Consider the following 21,990-nt stretch of genomic DNA (forward strand, 5'->3'; position numbering starts at 1 on the left):
GTGTACAGACCCGAGAACTCAGCACAGGGATGGTGGGAACCCCTCCTAATGGGCACAGCAGGTGTACAGACCCAGGAACTCCACTCCACACGGGGATGATGGGAACCCCTCATAATGGGCACAGCAGGTGTACAGACCTGGGAACTCAGCACAGGGATGGTGGGAACCCCTCATAATAGGTAGGAGAACCCAGTAACTCAGTATAGGGATCTCAGGAATAGAGAGGGATAGAAGAGACTGTCAGGCTGGGTTCACACTATTTGTTGAGCGGCTCCCAGCAGAGGGTCCGGTGCGTTCCTGTTCACCATTTCAGGGGCGAATCAGGTCCGAATTTTTGCCTGCGTTCGGAGATGAAACGGAGCCAAAGATGCACAGGACCCTTCTGCAGTGCGCTCTGCAGCAGCCCTTATTGAGCGCCGGTCTCACTCTCCTGTCATGCGATTTGGATGTGTTGAAACTCGCATCCAATTCAGGTAAGTGTGACCCAGCCACAGGGTGTGTAACTCTCCGGCACCAGCAATGAAATATCAAAATCTAAAGCTTACAGCTTTTCTTAGGTATCGCTAACAATAATTCTGCCTTATTGTTTCAAGTTGTAATGCTGGAGCCACTCAGAATACAGTATATATCCAATTGGTATTCATACTATAAGATTATTACCGTTAGCGTTATCTGCATTACTCCAGGTTTTACTCAATTAGGTAAGAAATTGATTTTAAATTATCCTTATCTTCGTCCTGAGGGTCATGTGTGGATTACATTTGACAATTTTAATGGGAGTAAGAAGTAATTATCTTTTTTTTTTTCCCCCTGAACATGCACTAAAATATAGAAACGGTAATAAATGTATTTGTAGGACTTTTATCAGACAATGCCGGCGTAGTAAGTCCGAATGTTACAAAATGGAAAGACGGGGTTGGCTGCCTGTTGAAGACCGATTGCAGTTTATTGTTATGTTATACAGGATAACAGCTCCATTATGGCCCCCGCTAAGCTGTGCAATGAACACACTTTAAAAAAAAAAAAGCAATGGGGCTGATTTACTAAAACTGGAGAGTGCAAAATCTGGGGCAGCTGTGCATGGCAGCCAATCAGCTTCTAACTTCAGCTTGTTCGATTTAAGCTTTGACAATAAAAATTTTGCAGAGCTGCACCAGATTTTTGCACCCTCCAGCTTTAACCGCTTGCCGACTGCGCACAGTATATTTACTGCGGCAGTCAGGCAGAGTGACGTAGATCTACGTCGCTAGCCTGTGACCGGCTTTTGAGCCAATAGCGGGCGAGCGCGCGCCCGCTGAGGCGCTAGCCCGCCCCGGCTCGTTCACTGATGGGGTCCGCGCGTGTGACCGGCGGACCCGATGTCCGCCGGTCACACTACGATCGTCGGTAGAGAGGGAGAAAGTCAGGCGGCTTATGTAAACAAGCCGCCTGTCATTCTCCCCTGTGTAAAAATGGAGATCAGACGGTTCTACTATGTAGGACCGTTGATCTCTGTTTTTACAATAGTACACATGTCCCATCACAGTTAGAAACACGCCCCTAGGACACACGTAACCCCTCCCTCTCCAATACAGTTAACCCCTTCCCTGCCAGTGTCATTTTTACAGTAACAGTGCATATGTATAGCACTGATTACTGTAGTAATGTCGCTGGTAACCCCAAAAGTGTCAAAAATGTCAGTCAAGGGTCTGATCTGTCCGACGAAATGTCGCAGTCCCGCAAAAAAAATCGCAGATCGCCGCCATTACTCGTTAAAAAAAAAAACACCAAAAATGACAAAAATCTTTCCCTTTGTTAGTAAACGCGATAACTTTTGCGCAAACCAATCAAAATACGCTTTTTGCGATTTTTTTACCAAACATATGTAGCATAAAACAAATTGGCCGAAAATGTTAAAAAATTTTGATTTTTACATTTTTTTTGGGGAATTTCATATAAAAAAAAAAGTAAAAAACATTGTTATTTTTGCAAAATTTACGCTCTTTTTTTGTTTATAGCGCATGATCAAAAAATCGCACAGGTGATCAAATACCACCAAAAGAAAGCTCTGTTTGTGGGAAAAAAAGGACATCAAATTCGTTTAGGTACAGCGTCGCACGACCGCGCAATTGTCCGTTAAAAATCACGCAGTAAAAAATCGAAAAAAAAACCCTGGTCAGGAAGGGGGTAAAATCTTCCGGGGCTTAAGTGGTTAATAAATCTCCTCCAATGTCTGCAGATATCCCACCCACCAGGCCTTACATGTTATCGCTTGTGCTGCCCCTCTGCGGTGGATTGTTTTTCAGGGGGCAGATAACAGGCCAAGAGGGGATATGTGGGGGGGGGGGAGCAGTTGTTGTGCGGCCCCATTCACTCGGATTGGTACTGCCAATGTGACATGGGAAACATTTTTGCCGCGGCACGTGTGCCACCTCCTCCAGCCACAATGTTAGCTTAACTACTTCTGGACCGGAAGGATTTGCCCCCTTAATGACCAGGCCCTATCTTGCGATTCGGCACTGCGTTACTCGAATGGACAATTGCACCGTCGTACGAAATTGACGTACTTTTTTCCCCCACAAACAGAGCTTTCTTTTGGTGGTATTTGATCACCTGTGCAATTTTTAGTTTTTGAGCTATAAACAAAAAAAGAGCGATAATTCTGAAAAAAAAAAAAAAAACAAAAAAATATATTTTTCACATTTTGCTATATAACATTCCTAAAAAAATAAAAAAATAAAAATTAAAATCAAAATGTTTTAACATTTTAGGCCAATTTGTTTTCTGCTACATATATTTTTTCTAAAAAAAAAAAAATTAAATCAAAATTTTTTAACATTTTAGGCCAATTTCTGCTACATATTTTTGGTTAAAAAAAAAAATCGCAATAAGCGTATTTTGTTCGGTTTGCGCAAAAGTTATTACGTTTACTAACTACGAGAACGATTTGGGTCATTTTTATTGTTTTTTTTTTTACTATTAATGCCGGCGATCTGCGATTTTTAGCGGGACTGTGACATTGCGGCGGACAGATCGGACTCCTAACTGACATTTTTTATACTTTTGGGGGGACCAGTGACATTACTACAGTAATCAGTGATAAAAAATATGCACTGTCACTGTACTAATGACACTGGCAGGGAAGGGGTTTAAACTGTGGGTGATCAAGGGGTTAAATATGAGCCTAGTGGAGTGATTCTAACTGTATGAGGCGGGGCTTGTGAAATGATCATAGAGACCTGTGTTCCTATACAGAAAGATCACAGGAGCTCTGTGATCATTCCAGGGAGAAGAACAGTCGGCTGTGTTTACAATAGCTGACCGTTCTTCTCTCTCAGCGGGAAGCGATCGAGGGTGTCGGGCGGCAATCGGAGCCGCCTGCCCCATGCATCGCAGTCCCTGCTGCTGAGTGGGGGCGGGCGGTCCTTAAGTGGTTAATGAGGACTCCTGTAGTGTGGGTAGGCAGCACTGGAATGTGGCTCCATAGGTACAACTGTTGAGAGGAAGGGAGTTTGGTTACATGTAGACACTATCACTCCCCTGAATAGGAAAAAAGAAAATGTATCCTTAATGGAGAAGTACAGGGGAAAGCTCGTTTGGCTGTACTTCTCCTGTGGATCACAGGAGTGCAGTTTGTTCTGGCTAAAGTCTGCTGTCAGCTGACGTCACAGAGCCAGTCCACGCTCAGGAAAGATCGCGACCATATGGTCGAGATCCGCCCACATGCCTGAACCGGCACCCAGCTCAGCCTCTCAGTGAGCCACTGAGAGCCTGAGCCATCCACTCTCACCCCCTCCACAGTACAATGCTCCGGTGAAGGAGGGTGGCTGAGCAGATCACTGTCTGCTCAGGGAGCTCTAAGAACCGAGTGATCGGTGATGTTTGATCGCTTGGTTCAGCGATCAATTGCAGAGGGACTCAGGTTGTTTGGCTGTACTTCTCCTGTGGATCACAGGAGAGCAGTTCTTTCTGCACTCCTGTGATCCATTTTCAGCAGACAGCAGGCTGAAGCCTGCTGTCGGCTTACATCACAGAGCCAGTTTAGGCTCGGGAAAGATCGCGACCATATGGTCAGGATCCGCCCACATGCCTGTACCGGCACCCAACTCAGCCTCTAAGTGAGCCACTGAGAGCCTGAGCCAGCCGTTCCCAACTTCTCCAAAGCCCAATGCTCCAGTAAAGGACGGGGGCTGAGCAGACCGCTGTCTGCTTAGGGAGCTCTGAGAACTGAGTGATCAGCGGTGTTTGATCGCTCGGTTCTTAGTCTTAGAGCCGGCGGAGGGACAGATGCTGCATCCACATAGGTAAGTATGACATAGGTCAGAGGCGTAACTAGAACCTTCAGGGCCTCGGTGCAGGAAACCATGAAGGGCCCCCTGAACCCCTGGCCGGGGCCCTTCCCTTCAAGCCTGGGGCTCTTCCCACTGATCCTGGGGCCCTTTACTCTCGTTGTGGGGCCCTTTATTACGGTCCCGCAGCAGGACCCTTTCACAAGTTCTGCAGTGGGCCTCCTTCCTGCCATGTTGGGGCCTCCCCACGGTGGTGGAATGCCAGGGCCCGGTTGCAAGTGTGACCTTTGCAATCCTGGAAGTTCACCCCCTGGTGTCAGTCGTTTTTTTTTTTTGGGTATTTTCATTGTATTATTTTTTATCATTTTATTTTATTTTTTTACAATGTCACTGACTATGACTCTGTCCATTCAAAAAAGGAAGGAGCTGGCAAATTACATATTTACCGACCCCTTCCTGGTTCTCTATTGTGACACATCCCCTGCAGCAGCCGGCAGGAGAGGTAAGGGAGCACAGTGGGGTGGGAGTACCAGGGGAGCACACAGGGGCCCAGAGGCAGCAGAACACAAGTGAACTGGATAGGAGGAGTGGCGGGGGCAGCATACAGAGGAACCAATCTCCTCCATTTTCCTCCTACGGCTACAGAAGGAAAAAGGAGGACAGTGATTTCTCTACATGCTGCCCCCGCCGCCCCTCCTATCCAGGTGTACAGGGGAGCTGCATGGGCCCCCTGGAGTATGGGGCCCGGTTGCAATTGCAACCCCTGCAACCCCTGTAGTTACGCCCCTGAAACAGTGCAATGTGTGAATCATTCCATATGTGTTCACTCCTTAACCAGTTCTGGACCGCCCGCCGTCGATTTACGTCAGTACTTTGACGTTAGGTATCGGGGTTATGGCAGCAGATAGCTGCCATAACCCAGGTATTTTTTGAAAGAGCGGGCGGTCCTCTTTCACATAAAGGTGGTCCCAACGGCGATCACCCTTACGGTGCCATGGGCTCCCGCAGCTTCCCGGTAGTTTTCCCTGCTTACCAGACCCGCCGGCAGCAGGGAAAACAATCCGGTCCGCGCTCCTCACAGACAGGAAATCGAGTGAGGGCAAGATGGCCCTCACTCGACTATGGCCTTGGAGGACCGGAGCGACGTCAAACGTCGTCTCCTGGCAACGCATTTAAAGCGCCAATTTTTTTTCATCATGAAAAAAATGACTCTTTTTTTTTTTTTTTTTTTAGTGTAGATGTGAGGTGTGAGGTCTTTTTGACCCCAGATCTCACATTAAAGAGGACCTGTCCTGCCTATTTCTATTACAAGGGATGTTTACATTCCTTGTAATAGAAATAAAAATGATAAAAAAAATGTTTGGAAAAAAAACTGTAAAAATAAAAAATAATAGATAAAATAAATAGGAAAAAAAAATTAAAGCGCCCCATTCCCCGTTAGCTCGCGCGCAGATGCGAACACAAACGCAAGTCCCGCCCACATATGTAAACGGTGTTCAAACCACACATGTGAGTTATCACCGCGATTGTTAGAGCGAGAGCAATAATTTGAGTCCTAGACTTCCTCCGTAACTCTCAACTGGTAACCTGTAGAAATTTTTAGAGTGTCGCCTAAGGGGATTTTTAAGGACCAATGTTTGTCGCCATTCCACGAGCGTGCGCAATTTTCAAGCATGACATGTTGGGTATCTATTTACTTGGAGTAACATTATCTTTCACATAATAGAAAAAAATTGGGCTAACTTTACTGTTTTCTTATTTTTTAATTAAAAGAAAGTGAATTTTTTTCCCCAAAAAATTGCGTTTGGAAGACCGCTGTGCAAATACGGTGTGATAAAAAATATTGCAACGACTCTCCCCACTCCCTCCTCTTCTCTTCTCCTCTCCTCTACCACTTCTCACTCCTCCCCTCTCCCCCCTTCCTCCTCCCCTTTTCCCTCCTCTCCACTTCCTTTCCCCTTCCCTCTCCCCCTCTTCCTTTCCCTCCACCTCTTCCTCCTCTTCCCCTCTCCGTCCCCCCTTCCCTTCCCCTCTCCTCTCCCCCTTCTCTATCCTTTCCCCCTCCCCCCTCTCCCACCAATTTCCGGAAATTGTCAGGAGAGGGGTCCAGAAAAAGAATAGAATCAGCCACTCACACCACTTTTATCAGAAACCTGAGGGGAAAAAATACCAGGGTTATGGCATCTAGCTGCAGCCATAAACCCGGTATTAAACATCAAAGTACGGTAATGGCGTATTTTCCCAGTTAGGTGGTCAGCAAGTGGTTCTGCATGAATTTATACATTTTTTTAAAAAAAAAACTCCACTTTGTATCTTTAAAAAGGCAATAAAAAAGCCATCCTTAAACTTTAGTCCAATGATTTTGCCTAGGTTGACATGATGTCATCAGTCTGCTGCAGGCAATAGGAAGCATTGCCTCAGTCTCCCCCTCCCCTAGCGATCAGATTATAACAGTGTTACTTTGTCAGAAGGTCACTGGAGAAAGGAGGCAACAGGGGCTGATCTGTGTGACATTTAGAACTGCAGGGGCACCCGGGTTTCCATGACTGTGTGATACCCTGTGCTGCCTTTTTGTTACTCCACATCCTCTGCTAGTTGTTAGACAAGAGAGGACAGGCGCCGCTCAGTAACAAACAAGGTTTATTGCACAAAGAACATAGCACACTTACATAGAAGTTAGATTAAGGCTTCTCCTGATAGCTTCTCTACCCCTATGTGGCATGGCGCTTCCTCCTATCAGCCGGACCAGCAGCCGGGAGATGACGCCACCTAGATGGAATCCAATGGGGGAGCAGGATCAGAACAAGACGGCGGTGAGCCGCTCCTCAGTTTGTGATGACGTAACGCGTTTCGGAGCATGCGCACAACGCTCCTTCCTCAGACGATTCCAAATACCAGCAGAGTGCGGTCATATATGGGCTAGCTACACTAATCACAGTACAAAGGCGGGGCAAAACAGGAATTCTGATGCCCTAATGTTATGCCGATGCTAAAAGCGTAAATCATGTTCAGCATAAAACCTATTTAGTAACAATAAAAATGAAAATAAAAATAATATAAGCTAATTCCATAGCACACTTCTTACATCACCATGATAAATCCACTGATGGTCTGCAGGTGTGGGTGATCGAATCCATCCCAAAGAGTTTCCCCGCGGCAGAGAGGTTCAAGCGGCTCTGCCAAAGGGAAACCTATTGGATATACGCCTTAGATGTCCTTTCACCTGGGGGACTCAGTGAGGAATTGGATGTTAACACCATCCTGTAGGTGTGGACCGTACCTTCTGGTCGGTCATGCATTCCTTATGAGTTGTTCTTACGCTTATTGATTCACATACACCTAGGCTAGGTTAACATTTTCCAGTTCTATTACTGCTATCGTGAATAACTTTTTCCGCCAATTGCTGAAATTATATCTTCTTTTTAAAATCATTTTTTAATACATTTTTATATATTCATCTTATTGGTGTGCTTGCACGATGATTGTGCGTTTTTATGCTAATGTGCGTTTTTATCCCCATATGTATTTTATTTTGACACATTTCTGAGATATGTATATTTGTGCTTTTTAATCTTTTTAACCTTTTATAATAACTTATTTTTCTTGTTTTTATTCATTTTCTTTTCTTTTGTTTCTTCTTTCCAGTTTTTCCTAGTTTTTTTCTATCCCTCTTCCTTTTTCCTATCCCTCTTCCCTTCTCCTCCCCCCTCTTCTTACATTGTCCTATATAACATTGTGCTATGGAATTAGCTTATATTATTTTTATTTTCATTTTTATTGTTACTAAATAGGATTCCATCTAGGTGGCGTCATCCCCCGGCTGCTGGTCCGGCTGATAGGAGGAAGCGCCATGCCACATAGGGGTAGAGAAGCTATCAGGAGAAGCCTGAATCTAACTTCTATGTAAGTGTGCTATGTTCTTTGTGCAATAAACCTTGTTTGTTACTGAGCGGCGCCTGTCCTCTCTTGTCTTATATGTGCCAGTGGGATTTCGGCTTTTGCCTGCCTACAGTGCTGCCCTCAGAATCAACATTGGAACTCTGCCATATCCAGAGTTTATGTACTTCTCTCCACTTCATCCACATCCCAGTGCGGGTCCCACTTGTCGGCACAAGTGCCCAACACATCTTTTTCTTCTGCTAGTTGTTAAACTAGGCTGTCACCAACAACAATTGGGTTAGTCAGTGTGGTTCCGAAACATGTGATCACCAAGTCAGCTTTGACATAGCGACCTCATGCAGGTTGGAGGCATCATTTACAAAAGAAGACTTCAGCTTGCAGATGCTGCTGCACCCTGAAGATGGCAGTGTGCCTTTGTTTAATGTTGTAATTGCCTGATATACAGTCAGGTCCATAAATATTGGGACATCGACACAATTATAGTCTTTTTGGCTCTATACACCACCACAATGGATTTGAAATAAAACAAATATGATGTGCTTTAATTGCAGACTTTCAGCTTTAATTCGAGGGTATTTACATCCAAATCAGGTGAACGGTGTAGGAATTACAACAGTTTGTATATGTGCCTCCCACTTTTTAAGGGACCAAAAGTAATGGGACAATTGGCTGCTCAGCTGTTCCATGGCCAGGTGTGTGTTATTCCCTCATTATCCCATTTACAAGGAGCAGATAAAAGGTCCAGATTTAATTTCAAGTGTGCTATTTGCATTTGGAATCTGTTGCTGTCAACTCTCAATATGAGATCCAAAGAGCTGTCACTATCAGGGAAGCAACCCATCATTAGGCTGAAAAACAAAACAAACCCATCAGAGAGATAGCAAAAACATTAGGTGTGGCCAAATCAACTGTTTGGAACATCCTTAAAAAGAAAGAACGCACCGGTGAGCTCAGCAACACCAAAAGACCTGGAAGACCACAGAAAACAACTGTGGTGGATGACCGAAGAATTCTTTCCCTGGTGAAGAAAACATTCTTCACAACAGTTGGCCAGATCAAGAACACTCTCCAGGAGGTAGGTGTATGTGTGTCACCTTCACAACAGTTGGCCAGATCAAGAACACTCTCCAGGAGGTAGGTGTATGTGTGTTAAAGTCAACAATCAAGAGAAGACTTCACCAGAGTGAATACAGAGGGTTCACCACAAGATGTAAACCATTGGTTAGCCTCAAAAACAGGAAGGCCAGATTAGAGTTTGCCAAACAACATCTAAAAAAGCCTTCACAGTTCTGGAACAACATCCTATGGACCGATGAGACCAAGATCAACTTGTACCAGAGTGATGGGAAGAGAAGAGTATGGAGAAGGAAAGGAACTGCTCATGATCCAAAGCATACCACCTCATCAGTGAAGCATGGTGGTGGTAGTGTCATGGCGTGAGCATGTATGGCAGCCAATGGAACTGGTTCTCTTGTATTTATTGATGATGTGACTGCGGACAAAAGCAGCAGGATGAATTCGGAAGTGTTTCGGGCAATATTATCTGCTTTTATTCAGCCAAATGCTTCAGAAATCATTGGACGGCGCTTCACAGTGCAGATGGACAATGACCCGAAGCATACTGTGAAAGCAACCAAAGAGTTTTTAAGGGAAAGAAGTGGAATGTTATGCAATGGCCAAGTCAATCACCTGACCTGAATCCGATTGAGCATGCATTTCAATTGCTGAAGGCAAAACTGAAGGGAAAATGCCCCAAGAACAAGCAGGAACTGAAGACAGTTGCAGTAGAGGCCTGGCAGAGCATCACCAGGGATGAAACCCAGCGTCTGGTGATGTCTATGCGTTCTAGACTTCAGGCTGTAATTGACTGCAAAGGATTTGCAACCAAGTATTGAAAAGTGAAAGTTTGATTTATGATTGTTAATCTGTCCCATTACTTTTGGTCCCTTAAAAAGTGGGAGGCACATATACAAACTGTTGTAATTCCTACACCTTTCTCCTGATGTAAATACCCTCAAATTAAAGCTGACAGTCTGCAGTTAAAGCACATCTTGTTTGTTTCATTTCAAATCCAATTTGGGGGTGTATAGAGCCAGAAAGATTAGAATTGTGTTGATGTCCCAATATTTCTGGACCTGACTGTAATTACAGTATTAGACTCTATTCACAGTAGCGTTTTTTTAGGTTCATATAAACTGATATTAGTATTTTTTTCTGCTCCTGGAAGCCAAATAATGTTATCCTATGTGTCCATACACACTACTTTAGGCTATTAGCATTTTTGAGCTTCAACATCTAGGAGAAGAAAAAAAATCTTTTTTTGTAGAGTTTCTTGGAGTGTTTTTCCAACAGGAAAAAACGCTGATTGTCATTATAGCTATTTTCTAGCTTTTTTCTTCTTCATATCCTGTTAAAACATTAATAAAATGCTAGCGTCCCAAAAAGCTTCTAAAATGCTACTACACAAAAACTGTGTTATCCGAATTTTTTTCTATTTTTTTTTTTTTTTTTTTTAACGCTAGTGTGCATGGAGCCTCACATTTAAAAAAAAGCTTGCTTTTTCTAAAATTTTTCTGCATTTGTCAACTGTTGGCTTTTTGTTATACATCTGAATAAACTCTCATTCAAACCTGTTTAATGTTGTAATTGTCTGATATAGTTACAGTATTAAATAGAAGGTTTTTTTTTTTTTTTTTACCTTTTCTGCATTTGGATATTGTCCCCTCATGGCTTTTTGTTACACATCTGAATAAACCCTCATCTCCAGCCTGTTTAATGTTGTAATTGTCTGATTTATTCACAGTATTAAATAAAAAGAAGGTTTTTTGTTTTTTTTTACATTTTTGTGCATTTGTTAATTGTCCCCTTATGGCTTTTGATTACACATCTGAATAAACCCCCATCTGCAGCCTGTTTAATGTTGTAACTGTCTCATATAATAACAGTATTAAACAAAAAGAAGGTTGTTTTTTTTTTACATCTTTGTGCATTTGGTAATTGTCCCCTCATGGCTTTTTGTTACACATTTGAATAAACCTCTATCTCAAGCCTGTTTAATGTTGTAATTGTCTCATATAATTACAGTATTAAATAAAAAATATTTTTTATTTACATTTTTGTGCATTTTTAATTGTCCCCTTATAGCTTTTTGTTACACATCTGAATAAACCCTCATCTCCAACCTGTTTGATATTGTAATTGTTGGATACAATTACAGTAATAAATAAAAAGAAGTTTTGTTTTTTTTTACATTTCTATGCATTTGGTTACTGTCCCCTCATGGCTTTTTGCTACACATCTGAATAAACCCTCATTTCAAGCCTATTTAATATTGTAATTGTCTGATATAATTAGAGTATCAAATAAAAAGAAGGTTTTTTTTTTTTTTTACATTTTCTAAAGTATTGCATAAAATATATATTTTTTTTTTTACATTTTTGCGCATTTGTTAATTGCCCCCTTATGGCTTTTTGTTACACATCTGAATAAACCCTCATCTCCGGCCTGTTTAATGTTGTAATTGTCTGATATAATTACAGTATTAAATAAAAATGATTTATTTATTTATTTTTATTTTTTTTACGCATTTGTGAACTGTCACTTTATGTTGGCCTTTTGCTAAACATCTGAATAAACCCTCATCTGCAGCCTGTAATCTGATGTATAGCTGTAGACTGTAGCCTGTGAAACAAGCGGCACTTAGTTTGATATCATTTTTCATCATTTTCTGATAGCACCTTCCACGCTTTATCAGCAGGTCGGCAGGATATAGTGCAGAAATATTTCACACTCCGCTATGGTAATCATTTCCACTGGTAATACTGAAGTGGTGATTTCAAATAAAATGTAATGGCTGGTTGTAGAGGTTTATATTCAGACGGATGATAATTGTTTTAAAAACAAAATGTAGAAAACAAAGTATATACAGAGTTATTTTTTTTTTCCTGAAAACCTGTTTTTGGGCACATACTCAATTTTTATGTTTTTTCACCTACACATTGCTTTCAAGTCTCTCACCGGATTCACACATTTCTGTGCAATATTTTCATGCATTTTTACATGCCTTCCTATAATCATGCGATTCATGTGCTGCAACTCTCATCAGTATAACCATATATTTATAACCAATAATGCACATGAACATCTAGCACAGCTTTGTGAATTACTCCCATTTAAAAACATTGGCTTACCTGTGCATATGTGTTGATGTTCACAAAAATGCAGGCATTAGAATGCATAGGTGTAAGGGAGCCCTTATTTGTACCAAAAAAAAAAATATATATATGTATATATATATTATATACTGTTTATCGATTTATTTATTTATTGAATTAAATAAATGTATAGCATTTATTTTTATTATTTTGTTATTTTATTATTATTAATTCTTAATTAATGTATTAAAGAGGTTGTAAACTCAGTTCAATTATTTTTTTTTTTACAAGCTGAAGGAGAAAGACATAATGAGCTAGTATGCATCGCATACTAGCTCATTATGAAATACTTACCTTAGAACGAGCCCCCGCCGTGCCGTCCGCTCACCTCTATGACGGGCGACATGTCCAGTCGCCCGTCTTCCGGTGACGTCACTCTCGCGCACGCGCGCAGGAGTCGACAGTCACGGCACGGGTCTCTGAAGAAACGGCACCAGCGGCCGTTCCTTCAGAGCGCATGCGCCAGTGACGTCACTGGATGCATGTAAGGTAAATATCTCCTAAACGGTGCATGTTTAGGAGATATTTACAGTACCTATAGGTAAGCCTTATGATAGGCTTACATATAGGGAAAAGTGTCAGAGGAGGGTTTACTTCCTCTTTAACCACTTCTGGACCGGAAGATTTCCCCCCTTAATGACCAGGCCATATTTTGCGATTCGGCACTGCGTTACTTTAACGGACAATTGCACAGTCATGCGACGCTGTACTTAAATAAAATTGATTTTCCCACAAACAGAGCTTTCTTTTGGTGGTATTTGATCACCTGTGCGATTTTGATTTTTTGCGCTATAAACAAAAAAAAGCGACAAATCTGAAAAAAAAAAAAAACAATATTTTTCACTTCCTGCTATATAACAGTCTCAAAAATTTTAGACCAATTTGTTTTCTGCTACATATTTTTGTTAAAAAAAATTGCAATAAGCGTATTTTGATTGGTTTGCGCAAAAGATGTCACGTCTTCAAACTAGGGGAAAGATTTCTGTCATTTTTATTGGTTTTTTTTTTTTTTAGTAATGGCGGCGATCTGCAATTTTTAGCGGGACTGCGAGATTGCGGCGGACAGATCGGACCCCTAACTGACATTTTTGACACTTTTGGGGGGACCAGTGACATTACTACAGTAATCAGTGCTAAAAATATGCACTGTTACTGTAATAAGTCAATAAGGGAAGGGGTTAACATTGTGAGTGATCAAGGGGTTAAATGTGAACCTAGGGGAGTGATTCTAACTGTGGGGGGGGGGGGGGGTGGTGGCTTATGAAATTATCGTAGAGACCTGTGATCCTATATATAGAAGGATCACAGGAGCTCTGTGATCATTCCAGGGAGAAGAACGGTCAGCTGTATTTACAACAGCCGACCATTCTTCTCTCTCAGTGGGGAGCGATCGCGGGTGTTAGGCGGCAATCGGAGTCGCCTGCCCAGTAAAGGCGGGCTTCCCAATACTTTTGACAATATAGTGTAGTTCTGTCTAGCAGAGGGAGGGGATTTAATCTTTCTCTGCTGCAGTTTAACTTTCACTTATAGGCCCCCCTTCTTCACCCCCATTCTGTTACTGGACAGTGAAAGAAGAAGCAGCAACCTGATTAGCTCATCTCTGTGTCTCTCTGCTCTGTCCTCCTATCTACATTCTCTTTGCCTTGATTGACTTTTTAAGCACGTGATCAGAGCAAGAGGCTCTAATAGGCTTCAAGAAAGGGTAGGCTCGGGGCGCAGAGCACTGCGTCCTGAGCCCACCCAGTTGTGTGACAATAGCGAATGAATATTCGCTATTGTCACACAGATTCTCCTCCTGGCCAATCAGGAAGCAAGTACTGAGACCCATTTCCCGATTGGCCGAAAGGAGAAGCCATCCTATTGGTAAAGGAGGAGGAGGATGGAGGAAACGCAGGGGAAGCCTGACCCATGGAGGAGACTGAGGGGGAAGCGGCCGCCACATGTCAGTCCAGGGTGAGTGAGCCGGTGACTGGTGGTGGGGGGTATGGTGTGCGGGCTGGAGCTGGTGTGGGCCGGGGGGGGGTATGGTGTGCGGGCTGGAGCTGGTGTGGTCCGGGGGGTTATGGTGTGCGGGTTGGAGCTGGTGTGCGGACTGGAGCTGGTGTTTGGGCTGGAGCTGGTGTGGTCCGGGGAGGTGGGGTATGGTGTGCGGGCTGGAGGTGGTGTTTGGGCTGGAGCTGGTGTGGTCCGGGGGGGGTTATGGTGTGCGGGCTGGAGCTGGTGTGCGGGCTGGAGCTAGTGTGTGGACTGGAGCTGGTGTTTGGGCTGGAGCTGGTGTGGTCCGGGGAGGTGGGGTATGGTGTGCGGGCTGGAGGTGGTGTTTGGGCTGGAGCCGGTGTGGTCCGGGGGGGTATGGGGTGCAGGCTGGAGCTGGTGTGGTCCAGGGGGAGGGGGGGCATGGCGTGCGGGCTGGAGCTGGTGTGGTCTGGGGGGGGGGTATGGTGTGCGGGCTGGAGCTGGTGTTTGGGCTGGAGCTGGAGTGGTCTGGGGGGTGGTATGGTGTGCGGGCTGGAGCTGGTGGGATCTGGGGGTGGGGGGGATGGGTATGGTGTTTGGGCTGGAGCTGGTGCGGTCTAGGGGGGGGGTATGGTGTGCGGGCTGGAGCTGGTGGGATCTGGGGGTGGGGGGTGGGTATGGTGTGCAGTCTGGAGCTGGTGTTTGGGCTGGAGCTAGTGTGGTCCGGGGGGGGGGGGGTATGGTGTGTGGGCTGGAGCTGGTGTGTGGGCTGGAGCTGGCATGGTCCGGGGGGGGGTATGGTGTGCGGGCTGGAGCTGGTGGGATCTGGGGGTGGGGGGGGGTGGGTATGGTGTGCAGGCTAGGGCTGGTGTTTGGGCTGGAGCTGGTGCGGTCCGGGGGGGGGGGGGGTATGGTGTGTGGGCTGGAGCTGGCATGGTCTGGGGGGGTATGATGTGCGGGCTGGAGCTGGTGTGGTCCGCCTGCCGCTCCAATGGCCCATGGAGCACCAGCTGCCACTGTAGGCGTCCCAATAATTTTGGTAATATAGTGTAAATACCTGCAAAATGTATAATGACACACTACCTGGAATGTTAAGCTCCAACCCATATCTATCGATCTTTCTATCTATCTATGACACTGCCGAATATGTTACAGGAGGAACCCCGTTAACCGCCAACACAGAACCGATTTTCTGTACCGGGCTTCAAAGGAAATGAAATATCTCACAATTTCTATAGATATGAAATGTTTACATATTTATGACTGTTATCATATTCGTTTTTTTCTTTTAAATTGCTGCTTGTAACCTCGGGGGGGCCTCTCCTGCACCTTTAAATGCTTATTTTGTAGCGCGGTACGTTTACGTAGAAGGTTACTATCTTATCACCTGAGAATTGTGCCTTTATCTCTTAGAGATTGTTGTGGTGACGCAGGATCAATAATTTACCCAGGTGCGGGGAAGAGGGTTTTAAATAATTCACTGTGGTTTCTAATGCAATCTGCTGTTTATACTGAGCCTCCATTTTAAATCCCTCTCTTGACTATAGGGAGCAAAAAAAAAAAACTGCGCACAAAATCAAACGCCACAAAGTGATAATATGTAACAATATGATTCCATTTGTTATTGACTATTAAACGCTGAATTTTATATGAATTACAGTGCATCCGGAAAGTATTCACATCGCTTTACTTTTTCCACACTTTGTTTTGTTACGGCCTTATTCCAAAATGGATTAAATTCATTATTTTCCTCAAAATTCTACAAATAATCCCCCATAATGACAACGTGAAAGAAGTTTGTTGTCATTATTAAAAATTAATACATTTTAAAAATGTACAGAAGTATCACAGCCTTTACCATAACACTCAAAATCGAACTTAGGTGCATCCTGTTTCCACTGATCATCCATGAGATGTTTCTACAACTTGATTGGAGTCCACCTGTGGTAAATTTAGTTGATTGGACATGATCTGGAAAGACACACACCTGTCTATATAAGGTCCCACAGTTAGTGTGCATGTCAGAGCACAAACCAAGCCATGAAGTCCAAGGAATTGCCTGTAGACCTCCGAGACGGGATTGTATCAAGACACAGGTCTGGGGAAGGGTACAGAAACATTTTTGCAGCATTGACGTCATCAGCGTGGCCTCTAACATCCATAAATGGAAGAAGTTTGAAACCCCAAGGACTCTTCCTAGAGCGGGTCGCCCAGCCAAACTGAGCAATGTGGAGAGAAGGGCATTAGTCAGGGAGGTGACCAAGTACCCAATAGTCACCAGTGGCGGCCGGTTCGTTGGGGGCGCTGCCCTCCTATCCATGCATTCAATGGGGCTTTTTTTGGCATCACCTGATTAGAGCCAGAGGCTCTAATAGGGCGATGCAAAGGGTGGACCCAGGGCGCAGAACAGTGCGTCCCGAGCCCACCCATTGTGTGACAATAGCGAATGAAAATTCGCTATTGTCACACGGATCCTCCTCCTGAACAATCAGGGAGCGCGTCCGATACGCGCTTCCTGATTGGCCGCAAGGCAAACCCCATGCCATTGGCCGAGGAGGAGGCGGGAGCAGGAGGACTCGTGGAGACGCGCCGCCGGGGGACTGAAGAGAAGCCGCCGCCGTCGGGACTGCTCCAGGGCTCCAGGTAAGTGCACTAGTCTGGGGGGGCACACTGCATTGAAGGGGGCATGCATGCATGCTGGTCTCTGCATTGAAAGGGGCATGTACGCTGGACACTAACTACATTGAAAGGGGGCATGCACGCTGGTCACTAACTACATTGAAAGAGGGCACGCACGCTGGTCACTACATTGAAAGGGGCATGTATGCTGGTCACTACATTGAAAGGGGCATGTATGCTGGTCACTACATTGAAAGGGGGTATGTACGCTGGTCACTGCATTGAAAGGGGCATGTATGCTGGTCACTACATTGAAAGGGGGCATGTACGCTGGTCACTGCATTGAAAGGGGCAGGTATGCTGGTCACTACATGGAAAGGGGCATGTACGCTGATCACTGCATTGAAGGGGGCATGTACGCTGGTCACTGCATTGAAGGGGGCATGTACGCTGGTCACTGCATTAAAGGGGGCATGTACGCTGGTCACTGCATTGAAGGGGGCATGTACACTGGTCACTGCATTGAAAGGGGGCATGTACGCTAGTCACTGCATTGAAAGGGGGCATTTACGCTGGTCACTGTTTTGAAGGGGGCACGCTGGTCACTGTTTTGAAGGGGGCACACTGGTCACTGTGCATTGAAAGGGGGCACGCTGGTTACTGTGCATTGAAAGGGGGGTCACTGTGCATTGAAAGGGGGCACGTTGGTCTCTCTACATTGAAAGGGGGCACGCTGGTCTCTCTGCATTGAAAGGGGGCACACTATACCTTAATTACTGAAGGCCCCTTTCACACTTTTGAAAAGTCACGCAATTTTTAACAGCGTTTTTTGCCGCAAAGCAATGCCTATTACATTTTTCTGTTTGCGCCCCCCCAAAAATTTTGAGCACCAGCTGCCACTGATGGTCACTCTGACAGAGCTCCAGCGTTTCTCTGTGGAGAGAGGAGAACCTTCCAGAAGAACAACCATCTCTGCAGCACTCCACCAATCAGGCCTGTGTGGTAGAGTGGCCAGACGGAAGCCATTCCTCAGTAAAAGGCACATGACAGCCCTCCTGGAGTTTGCCAAAAGGCACCTGAAGCACTCTCAGGCCATGAGAAACAAAATTATCTGGTCTGATGAAACAAAGATTGAACTCTTTGGCCTGAATGGCAAGCATCATGTCTGGAGGAAACCAGGCACCGCTCATCACCTGGCCAATACCATCCCTATAGTGAAGCATGGTGGTGGCAGCGTCATGCTGTGAGGTTGTTTTTCAGTGGCAGGAACTGGGAGACTAGTCAGGATCGAGGGAAAGATGAATACAGCAATTTACAGAGACATCCTTGATGAAAACCTGCTCCAAAGCGCTCTGGACCTCAGACTGGGGCCAACGTTCACCTTCCAACAGCACAACGACCTTAAGCACACAGCCGAGATAACAAATGAGTGGCTACGGGACAACTCAGTAAATGTCCTTGAGTGGCCCAGCCAGAGCCCAGACTTCAACCCGATTGAACATCTCTGGAGAGATCTGAAAATGGCTGTGCACCGAAGCTCCCCATCCAACCTGATGGAGCTTGAAAGATCCTGCAAAGAAGAATGGGAGAAACTTCCCGAAAATAGGTGTGCCAAGCTTGTAGCATCATACTCAAAAAGACTTGAGTCTGTAATTGGTGCCAAAAGTGCTTCACCAAAGTACTGAGCAAAGGCCATGATACTTATGTATATGGGATTTGTTTACTTTTTTATTTTTAAAAAATTTGCAAAGATTTCAAACAAACTTCTTTCACATTGCCATTATGGGGTAAATAATGAATTTAATCTATTGTGGTATAAGGCTGTAACATAACAAAATGTGGAAAAGTGCCTTATAGGCCTTATAGCCCCTTCATGGGCTCCAAAATTGGGTAATCTATTTGTTACGGAACAGGGCACCCCTGAGCAGGTACCTCCGTTGACAGACGCTCCTAGTGCTTCCCGAGGGCTCCAAGCACTCCACCAGACACCGTAAGCACTTCAGACTCCACGAACCGCAGCAGCTTGGTTAGGGTCTTGGCATCTCCTACCCACCCTGGACCAACGACAAGGCCCCAGGTTCCTGTGGGTGAACCTCTCTTTCCCCAGAGAGTGCAGCACGAACAAGCTCTTTCACAAGCTCTTACAAGAGCTTAGTGATTCTCTAAGGGAATATGGAAGACCATAGCAATCCCTGCAGCAGATTCCCCCAATAACGAGACAAAGCTCCGAGATGAGGGTAAAACAGGAACAACATTTATTGGAAGAACAGAGCACACTTTTATACAGAAATTGGAACATCCCTCCCCCAACAACCGCCTTCCCATTGGTCAATTGCAAAGCACTTGCAGTCCTCACCAAGATCCTCTCCAGCCCATGCAAATGAGGGCTTGAAAATGAGTCAATAGTGATTGGTCAGATAGCTTTGACCAATGCAAGGAGACAGAAGCCCCAGGGGGCAATCAATGCACACAACAGTCAGACACAGAACAATGGTTCCTTAGCGAGCCCTCAATACACATCACTATGAGTGTCAATAGACAGCCCGTCTCCTCAGAACTTCCTGTAATGCCCATATTAGGAGTTGGCTTCCTGTTCCTTACAGTTTACAGGAATACGTTTTAGCTTCCAGGAGAGGCAAGGCTCCATTAGCCACATGTTTAAAGAAACACAAAAGGACACAAAAATGCATAACTCCCAGTCTACTGAACAGAACCCCTACATTCAACCCATCCCCAGATAGCCTGGATCTGAGCGCTCAACATATCCAAACAGCGCTCAGATGCCACAAACACAGTCAAATCGCCATGGAGCCAAAGTCTTTTAAAGTCTGGTCCATAGTCCAAAGGCAGCAGGCGGGCAACCAGGCTCCTCCAATGCAATGTGGCGAGACTGGTCTCGTCACATCTCTCCCCCTTTCCAAAAAGACTAACAGGGTACCTGACCTTCTGCCGGTCAGTGCCCTTGTTAGTCCAGCAGCCCACCCACAAAACAGAAACAGCAGTACAGCCCACCCAAAAGAACTGGCTACTACACCTGGGTAGAAGAGAAATTTGTTTATGTCCAGGTGCCTCACCTTGGCTGTGTGGGAGACTGGCAGACTGCCTTGGTGGGTTGCTGAGTGGGCAGAGACCAGCGGTACTCTGCCCTGGTGCCAGCGCTACCACAGAAGTAGCCTGGTTGGAGATGGGTTGTTGGAGGGGGAGACCGACTGTCTCCCCTTTGGCTAAACAGCCCTGTTGCTGGGGGTCAGGACCGACTGTCCCTACCCCCTGTGCTGTGAGTGCAGAGACCACGGTCCCATCTGCACTGTTGGGGGGCTTACTGTCTCCCCCTGGTATGTTAAGCTGCTGCTGTGGGATGGAGACTGGGCTCCCAATTCCCAATAGCTCAATCTGCCGCTGGGGGACAGGACCAACTGTGTCTGCCCCCTGTAACTCAATCTGCCGCTGAGGGATGGAGACTGCGCTCCCAATTCCCTGGATATCACTCTGCCAATGGGGAGAGGGGGTAACAAGCTCCTCTCCCAAATATACTTCCAGCCCCTGGGGAGGGAGACCGACTGTCTCTGCTCCCAATACAGTGTCCTGTTGCTGGGGAAAGGAGACTGGGCTCTCTATTCCCTGTAGGATACTCTGCCGCTGGGGAATGGAGACTGGGCTCCCAATTCCCTGCTGTATCTCCCGCTGGGGAATGGAGACTGGGCTCCCAATTCCCGGCACATCACACTGCCTCTGGGGAATGGAGACTGGGCTCCCAATTCCCAAAAAATCACGCTGCCGCTGGGGAGGGAGGACACTGCTCTCCTCTCCCTGTACTTCACACTGCCTTCCCGGCATATAACTCTGCTGCTGGGGGGCAGGAACAACTACCTCTGCCCCCTGTAACTCAGCCTGCCGCTGGAGAATGGAGACTGGGCTCCCAATTCCCAATAAATCAGGCTGCCGCTGGGGAATGAAGACTGGGTTCTCCTCTTCCCTTAACTGTACCTGCCGCTGGAGTTCCTCCCAACGTGCCAGCTGGCCCTCTCTCTCTGCCCTGTCTAGCAGAGTCCCGAACACTAAGTTCTTCACGAACCGCTTGGATCTCTCCAGTGGATTGGGTCCGAAGAAGTTCAGCCGTAACCACACCATACGGTCATATTCTTTCAGAGAATATCTGTACTCCACTGCTGGTTCCATCCTGTTGCTTTAAGGGTTGCTGTACTGAGACATGCGTTGCCCCCAACTTGTAAATCCACGGAATGGTGTCTCCTGTAGCTGTCCTTCTGGCTGTGGGAACGATCACGCCGCTTGCCACCAATTGTTACGGAACAGGGCACCCCTGAGCAGGTACCTCCATTGACAGACGCTCCTAGTGCTTCCCGAGGGCTCCAAGCACTCCACCAGACACCGTAAGCACTTCAGACTCCACGAACCGCCGCAGCTTGGTTAGGGTCTTGGCATCTCCTACCCACCCTGGACCAACGACAAGGCCCCAGGTTCCTGTGGGTGAACCTCTCTTTCCCCAGAGAGTGCAGCACGAACAAGCTCTTTCACAAGCTCTTACAAGAGCTTAGTGATTCTCTAAGGGAGTATGGAAGACCATAGCAATCCCTGCAGCAGATTCCCCCAATAACGAGACAAAGCTCCGAGATGAGGGTAAAACAGGAACAACATTTATTGGAAGAACAGAGCACACTTTTATACAGAAATTGGAACATCCCTCCCCCAACAACCGCCTTCCCATTGGTCAATTGCAAAGCACTTGCAGTCCTCACCAAGGTCCTCTCCAGCCCATGAGGGCTTGAAAATGAGTCAATAGTGATTGGTCAGATAGCTTTGACCAATGCAAGGAGACAGAAGCCCCAGGGGGAAATCAATGCACACAACAGTCAGACACAGAACAATGGTTCCTTAGCGAGCCCTCAATACACATCACTCTGAGTGTCAATAGACAGCCCGTCTCCTCAGAACTTCCTGTAATGCCCATATTAGGAGTTGGCTTCCTGTTCCTTACAGTTTACAGGAATACGTTTTAGCTTCCAGGAGAGGCA

Source organism: Pelophylax lessonae, assembly GCF_965119305.1.
Source record: "Pelophylax lessonae genome assembly, chromosome: 12".
NCBI classification, from domain to species: Eukaryota; Metazoa; Chordata; class Amphibia; order Anura; family Ranidae; genus Pelophylax; species Pelophylax lessonae.